The sequence below is a fragment of the Trematomus bernacchii genome, unplaced genomic scaffold (assembly GCF_902827165.1).
Source record: "Trematomus bernacchii unplaced genomic scaffold, fTreBer1.1, whole genome shotgun sequence".
NCBI classification, from domain to species: Eukaryota; Metazoa; Chordata; class Actinopteri; order Perciformes; family Nototheniidae; genus Trematomus; species Trematomus bernacchii.
Genome location: NW_022987973.1, coordinates 19,458,624 through 19,465,388, shown reverse-complemented (window position 1 = coordinate 19,465,388; position 6,765 = coordinate 19,458,624). Strand labels below are relative to the sequence as shown.

The 6,765-nt window shown below is 39.7% G+C and overlaps 2 long non-coding RNA genes and 1 other non-coding gene across 3 annotated transcripts; all 3 read right to left on the bottom strand.

Annotated features, from left to right (window-relative positions):
• Positions 1-885: 885 nt before the first annotated feature.
• LOC117471396 lies at positions 886-1,350 on the bottom strand. Its single transcript, XR_004554787.1, has 3 exons — positions 1,327-1,350; positions 1,088-1,188; positions 886-973 (listed from the first exon to the last, which is right to left on the bottom strand). It is a non-coding gene; the product is annotated as an uncharacterized LOC117471396 (long non-coding RNA).
• Positions 1,351-2,840: 1,490 nt separating this feature from the next.
• LOC117471190 lies at positions 2,841-5,937 on the bottom strand. Its single transcript, XR_004554778.1, has 6 exons — positions 5,804-5,937; positions 5,381-5,458; positions 5,024-5,121; positions 4,154-4,294; positions 3,454-3,567; positions 2,841-3,372 (listed from the first exon to the last, which is right to left on the bottom strand). It is a non-coding gene; the product is annotated as an uncharacterized LOC117471190 (long non-coding RNA).
• LOC117471922 lies at positions 4,374-4,484 on the bottom strand. The gene has a single exon (XR_004554839.1). It is a non-coding gene; the product is annotated as a small nucleolar RNA SNORD67 (small nucleolar RNA).
• Positions 5,938-6,765: the final 828 nt, after the last annotated feature.

Here is a 6,765-nt window from a genome sequence, read left to right as displayed (position 1 = left end):
TTAATGTTGACGGGTTTAGAGGGCGTCTATGGTTTTCCAACCTACTTTAGATGAAACCATTCCCAACTCTGTAGCACCGAAGCATTTACGGCTCTGTTCCCATAGAAACTGCGCTCATGTGTGTCCCGTGAATTATGGCGACTATACAGTAGCTTGGGAAATGGTGACATGGGGCACTGGATTTGATTAATTTAATGTTTAACAGACCATAAATGAGACAAGAATTAGCTAGCTAGCATGCAATGTTCTGTCTACATTTTAATGCGATACATGCTATCATACGTTTCACTTGTCATGGTCCATCAAGTCTATGATTACCGTTTATGGAAGTGTTGTCAGAAATCATAATACATTAGATCAGGTTGTTAAGAAAAACATTTTCAAGTTAATGCCAAGGTCATTGATTTTTTTTTTCTAAATTCATAAAATGATTAGGATTTCTTGAAGGATTATGATTCTACAGCACAACAAATGTATTATCAAACCTCAACATTTTAGAAATGCTTCCTTTTCTCAAACATTGAACAGCATGTGTCTTCCCGCAGGGCTGCACTCGGCTTCTGTAAACTGAGAGACTAAAAACAATCTTGACAGAGAAGCTAGAAGATTGCATGAAAAATGCCTCTTGTATAAATAACAAAGTGTTTCTACTCTCTTGTATCCCGATGGCTTTAATAGAAGAAAGACTGTAAAAACAAAGGGCATGCATGGAGAAGATGCAGAGATCTACACCCTGCTCCTCTTAGTTTTTTGACTAAGGGTGATGTGCAAAGCCACTGATGAACTCCAGCTGTGCTGTTACACAGAGCACCCAGCTGGAAGACGCCTCTTTGAGCCAGCACTGACTTCCTGCATGCCAACACAGTATGCTGGCAGCTAATCATCGGGCCTTGACGTCTGGCATCCCACTGTCATCTCCGGAGTTGTAAAAAGGGAAGTGTGGGACAGATCTGTGGATTATAGCCACTGCTGTCTGCAAGTTTGGAAGGGCACGAAAAACCAGCATCAATCCCATGTTCACAACAAATGATTGCCTAATCCAACGGGAAATAATGTATTCTTAAAGTAGCACAGATTCCTGACAAACCTGAGGATGTCTCTGCCTGTCCCCTGCCAGCAATGTCCTCCGTTCCAGCTACATACAGTGGCTCCAGCGCTTCAAAACAGATCTGCTCATCCTCTGACTGCCTATAGGAGAATGTCCCGCCATTAGCATCTTAACTAACATTCATAACCCTAACCCTAACCCACATCATGAACTGAGGGTTAAGTGCTTGGGACTACATCAACATTTTGACTACAAGGGCTTGGAAGACAATCACCTACCTCATGGCCACAGCTGACACCACCCGAACCCGTCAACTTCAACCAAGCCGTCAGCTGACCCGATGTTGTTACCTTAACTCTTTTTTGTGTTTTGCTGCCCCTGGGAGTCTGATGAAATGTAGCCAACTCTGGGAACATTTATGACTGTTTATGTCCCTGTTAATTAAACAAACATGGTCATTGGACCTTGGTTGCTCTGTGTTGGTGTGACAGTGTTTGTGTGTTATGCTGCTTTACCTGTTCTGGTAGCATTGGTTTCAGAAAATGTCAATGCCCTTAGGTTGTATAGTATCTAATGTTGATATCCAAAATATCTCAGCTTCTTAATTTGAGCCATATTCGGTTTATTTTTCTTACTGTGACTTTAACAGGTTTTAATCTATATATACAGTCTATGGTTTTAATACATGTTCCAGAAAATGCTGTAATGTACTAATGGAGTGTGTATTGCTCTTTTTCAAAATGTTACATATCCTATCGTAAGAGAATCTTACTAGAATGGTATCGTCACGTTCACATACATTATATAACCACATTCCGAACATGCAATAAAGACTTCTTGAGTCACGGCTCTTATGATCTTGAAAACATTGTTTGTTGGCCAGTGTTGGTGATATCCCTAAGGTCAAATGGTATACAGTATATTAGACACTAGGTGGTTTGGTCTGGTAAAATGTGTTGTGGATTTTCTAAAGAGCTACACTACCCTCTAGTGGCCAAAGCCAAAACTAACACTTAAGTAGCCAGCTTGAAATCTTATCGAACCAGCCCCAGCAAGTGTGCTTATGGTGGTAAATTGTTTTGTGTAGAAGAGCTGGGCTGTCCGTCTCTTTGAAAATAAAATGTTAGATAAAAGTTGTGGGTTTTAAAGAAATGTGCACTTTTTAATTTGGTAATATTCAAAAATCAACAGAAGTCAACTGGTAGTAGATTTAACCTTGATAGATGAAATGGTTGTTCAGGGTGAACAAAAAAATTACACTTAATCATCCAGATATACAATGTACAGGCCACTTTGTGCATGATGCTATACTTCTCGGCCAAGGAAGAGTAAGCATATGCAGGGGCAAAACATACGCTCATACATTTTGAGTGTTACAATAAAAGTTGTAATTCTCACAAATGTTACAGAATCATTTGATTCCATTCAGAATCCTAGATAGCCTGAGTACCTATGAAACATTTGATGAAAATGTATTAATTTGAAATACTTTAGCATGTGTTAGCAATAGGCTTTGGTAAAAACATAAACTATAACAACTTCTTTTGGGTTTGGTGAAATGTAATTTTGTGCGCATTCTATAACAAGCCAAAACCTTAATGAGGAAGCCTTTTTCTTAAGTTTCCAGAAGAAAATGTCTTCGCAAACTTTAGAAGGCATCCATCCTAAATGTGTTCATCATTACTAACAAAGCAATGCTATCACAAGCAACTAATCAGCCCCAAAAAAAGCCAAAACATTGATTTCTTCTTGGAAGAAAAAAAAAAACCTTGATAAATATATTGCACAGATGTAAAAACAAGTTATTTTTTTTATTCATACATATTTTATTACAATTATTTGAAATTCATGTCAAGCAACAAGCTCCAACTGAAACCATACACACACATTAGCAAGCATAGACCCACTGCTGCCAGACAGAACTACAGGAAACACGCAGATATTTAAAATGAGCCACTGATGATGCAAGGCAATCACAGAAACTGTAATCCCTTCAGGAGGAATCCAGACACCTCTGCAGCCGCTGTAAAAGCAATTACTGGGATGTACACAAAAAAGAAAAATGTTGCAAGGTATGAAGAGGGCTGAAATAAATAACGATAGAGATGTGCATAATTATTACAGTATGTGTCGGGAACTTGACAGCGAAGCCCACATGTATTTAAAGATTAACGTAGTAAACCGGCTCCCCCTGTGTTGCTGTAGAGCTGCCTGAGGTGTCCCGGGGTACAGAGGGTCTTCACTGTGGAGGCTGTGAATGACATGCAGCTGCAGCACCGTTCATGTTATTGATCATCACTTCTGACATGCTGCTCTTCTCCAACCTGTAAAGGACAGTAAAACACATTTATTCATTCAAAGTTAAAATAAATCAACATTCAGGTTTTATTAAAACATGGCCTCACCTGGGCAAAAACCTGCATGCTGGAGTAAAGTTTCCAAACTGAATCTGTGATACTGCATCACGGAGGCAGGATGTGGGTCAGGATGAAAGGCAATGGGATCAAAGCAGGCACAGCCTAAAGACAGAATAAGTCATCAATGAGTAAAATGAAAACAAAACGGTCCAAGATGGGTATTTGTAATTAGTGTCATTGCATCATTTACCAGATCTGTACTATGATCTTTGAGAATATAAAGACATTCAATACTGACTGTTCCAACATCTCAGTTGCAGAATCCTTTTTTTCTGATTACAGCAAACCACAGGGTTCCTTCAGCTTAAGGCAAGTTATATTTACTTTAAATAACGCCAATGAAATTAAAGACCAATTATAAATAACCAAAGTGATTGCCTAATCTGAAACAGGTACGGCGTTAGCAAGACTTTGTGTCGATATCATATTCTACCATGTTTAAAGGGTGAAGCCATTCCCTGAAAAATGCTGCAGGCAGTTGGGACAATAATCTATGTATCGTTACCTTCCGGCATGAGTTCACTTGTGTGAAATATGAGACCTGCATAAATCCGAGTCAGAAATCAGTAGAAGTCTTTAGAATTCCAGTAGTGATTCAAGCAGCTCAAAGAGGGAAGCTCTGCTTGGACTTTTGAAACAGATAAGGAACAAATATCAGCTCTCCATAACAACACAAACGTTGACTTACTCTGCATCCTCACCAGCTCTCAGGGTGGATTTCTTCCACCCATTATCGGGGGGAACTTCTGCCGTTTGGACCCGTTTGGTTCCTTATGTTGACAATAGCTCAAACATAATGCTTAACCACGTCCTTGAAGGCTCCCATAGCCTGGAAAAGGGAGAGAGCAGGACAAAAACACTTGAAAAATGTGATGAGAAAACATCCAGGCCACCGCTCCTCTTCTAGGCGTGACTCAGATGGCCCCTGTGCACATCGGCTGTCTCCACAGGAAGTCAGGACAGATCTGCTGCGCCACTGCACAGCGACCCGACTTAGAGTGCAACTCATCACTGACACACCCCACATCTTTTAAACACTTCATGTTTTGGATGGTGAAGGCACTTTTATTTGTGTTTCCCCTGATCTGTCAGAACATTTCTGTTTTTTTTCATCAATTAACAAAGACTGAAAGTCACAATAAATGTCAATGCACATAAAAGCAACTGTTGTTCTGCACAGACAAACCAAAGTAATCATTGTTCTCTGCCATTTATGGTGATAGTCTGAAAGGCCCGAAAAACACCGGGAAGGCAATAAGTAACTTGTGGTGATGAAGCATTTGAATATTAATAATACAATGAATAAGAATGTACTCAATTTAAGACTAGTTGCTGCATTGACTGTCGCAACTAAGATGCTGACCAGACTATTTTCAATTTAGCATGAAGCAATATGTTCGCTAAGATCGGGCCACACACATATTTGGCAATCAAATTAGATTAATAGAAATTGGGAATATTGAAGCCAATAACACACTAAATAGGGTAACTGGCACCATAGATGACTAGCTATTTTAAATTATAATGTTTGAAGCTCGTAGCAAATCTAAAAACCAACCTGTAGCCATGAAGAGCGGATCTGTTTCAGGGGGAAGCTCCAGATACTCCACATCGTCACTCCATTTCCAGATAGGACGGGCTACATAAATGAATATCCTGGAAAATATGCAAAACAAAAATCAGGGTTGGTTATTTTTCAGATGTCCATTAAATAACATAATTGAACACAAAATGAATAATAATTGAAGATATCGACACAGTTAGGTCTTCTGAAATGCAACAATCAGGTTAGGTCGGGGTACTGATGCCACTGCACCAAACAACCCAACTGATCAGTGCAACTCATCACTCTCACACCCACCACCACGGAGGAAGAACTTATGACATTAGGAGACCCTACGGCAGGGTGGTTTACCTTGTGTTCCCGTTTCATATCGACGGGGAGCATCATCAGGCAGTATAGTGAGGGCTTCATGGTAGTTAGAAGTCAGGCCTGCGTACACAACAACACACAATGCAAGAAGCTAACGTTAGCCTTAGCCATGTGAACAACACGTGGTCAATCTTGGTTGCACAGTCCGTGTTGAAAAACGTTAATGTAAAAAGGTAAACTGGCCTATGTGACAATGTAAGGGACTGTAGTGGTTGGTTAGTAATACGTATTTCTCTTCAACGTTACAAACAAACAGTAACACGTTGGTTAAAACAAAAGGCCAAGCCTCACAGTTAGCTAGTTAGCTCTGGTGTGTTTAGCATTTAGCATCCGCTTCCGTTTCTTAAAACACCCACACTGTCCCTACTAAAACAGAACGGCCAAAATCACCTCATACAAACTCACCTTCGTCTGTATCCAGGCTCATTTCTTTTATTAGATGTGTTATGTTTTTTACTTTGGGTAGCTGATCGTGTATCTGACTCACTGGACTAGTGCGCGTGGATTCTAAGCAGCAAGTACGTTTTGTAAAGCTAACCTCTCATTGGCTTAAACCCTGGAACGATAGTGGACGTTTATTGGACAGTTGAATAATTGTCACGTTTGAACCACCAATGAAAAGTTCTATATCGTTCACACAAGAGTTAAGGTCAAAACCATAGACTGTATATAAAGGTCAAACCCTGAATATATTTATTTTAGTTTAATTGGAGTTGTTCGTAACATAACTTTACAGCTTTCTTGCAACTTTTATTTTGTCCTCATATTTTCAAATAGAAATACACATTTTTACTTTGCCTACTCTTTTGTGAGCCTGACTGTTCTGTTTAAAGATGAATGGATTGCCTTTTGTAAAATACATACATACAAAGTACATACATATAGCCTATAACATGTTTACAAACATATCCTGAATATGCCATTCAAGCATCTGAATGCAAGATGCCAAGTATATATAAGTTACTGAGGTTATCTGGTGCTTGGCGCATTTTGTTCACCTGTTCATCAGTTAAAAGCCATATAAAGCTGAGTGTGCAGATCATTAAAACATGTTTGTATGGTACATTGTATGTTGCCTGCAATAAAATACTAGCATATTTTAGCACCTCGTCTCTTCTGCAAGGACGTGAGTGGTTTATTTGTTTTCTGTCATTGGGTTCTTGTCTGGTCCACCTTGTTTCCTTTCACATAGTAGTTTGTGCTTCAGGTACAAACTGCTTTTTGGTGGGACCTTGAAGTTACTTCAAACATCTTCAAACACATCTTTACTGGTTCACATTATTCACTCCAGTGGAAGCCCCCTGAACAGCTGGCCATCGCAGCAGCTCCATCACCAAGCCACTCTAGGGAGCCTGCTGGTGCCCATC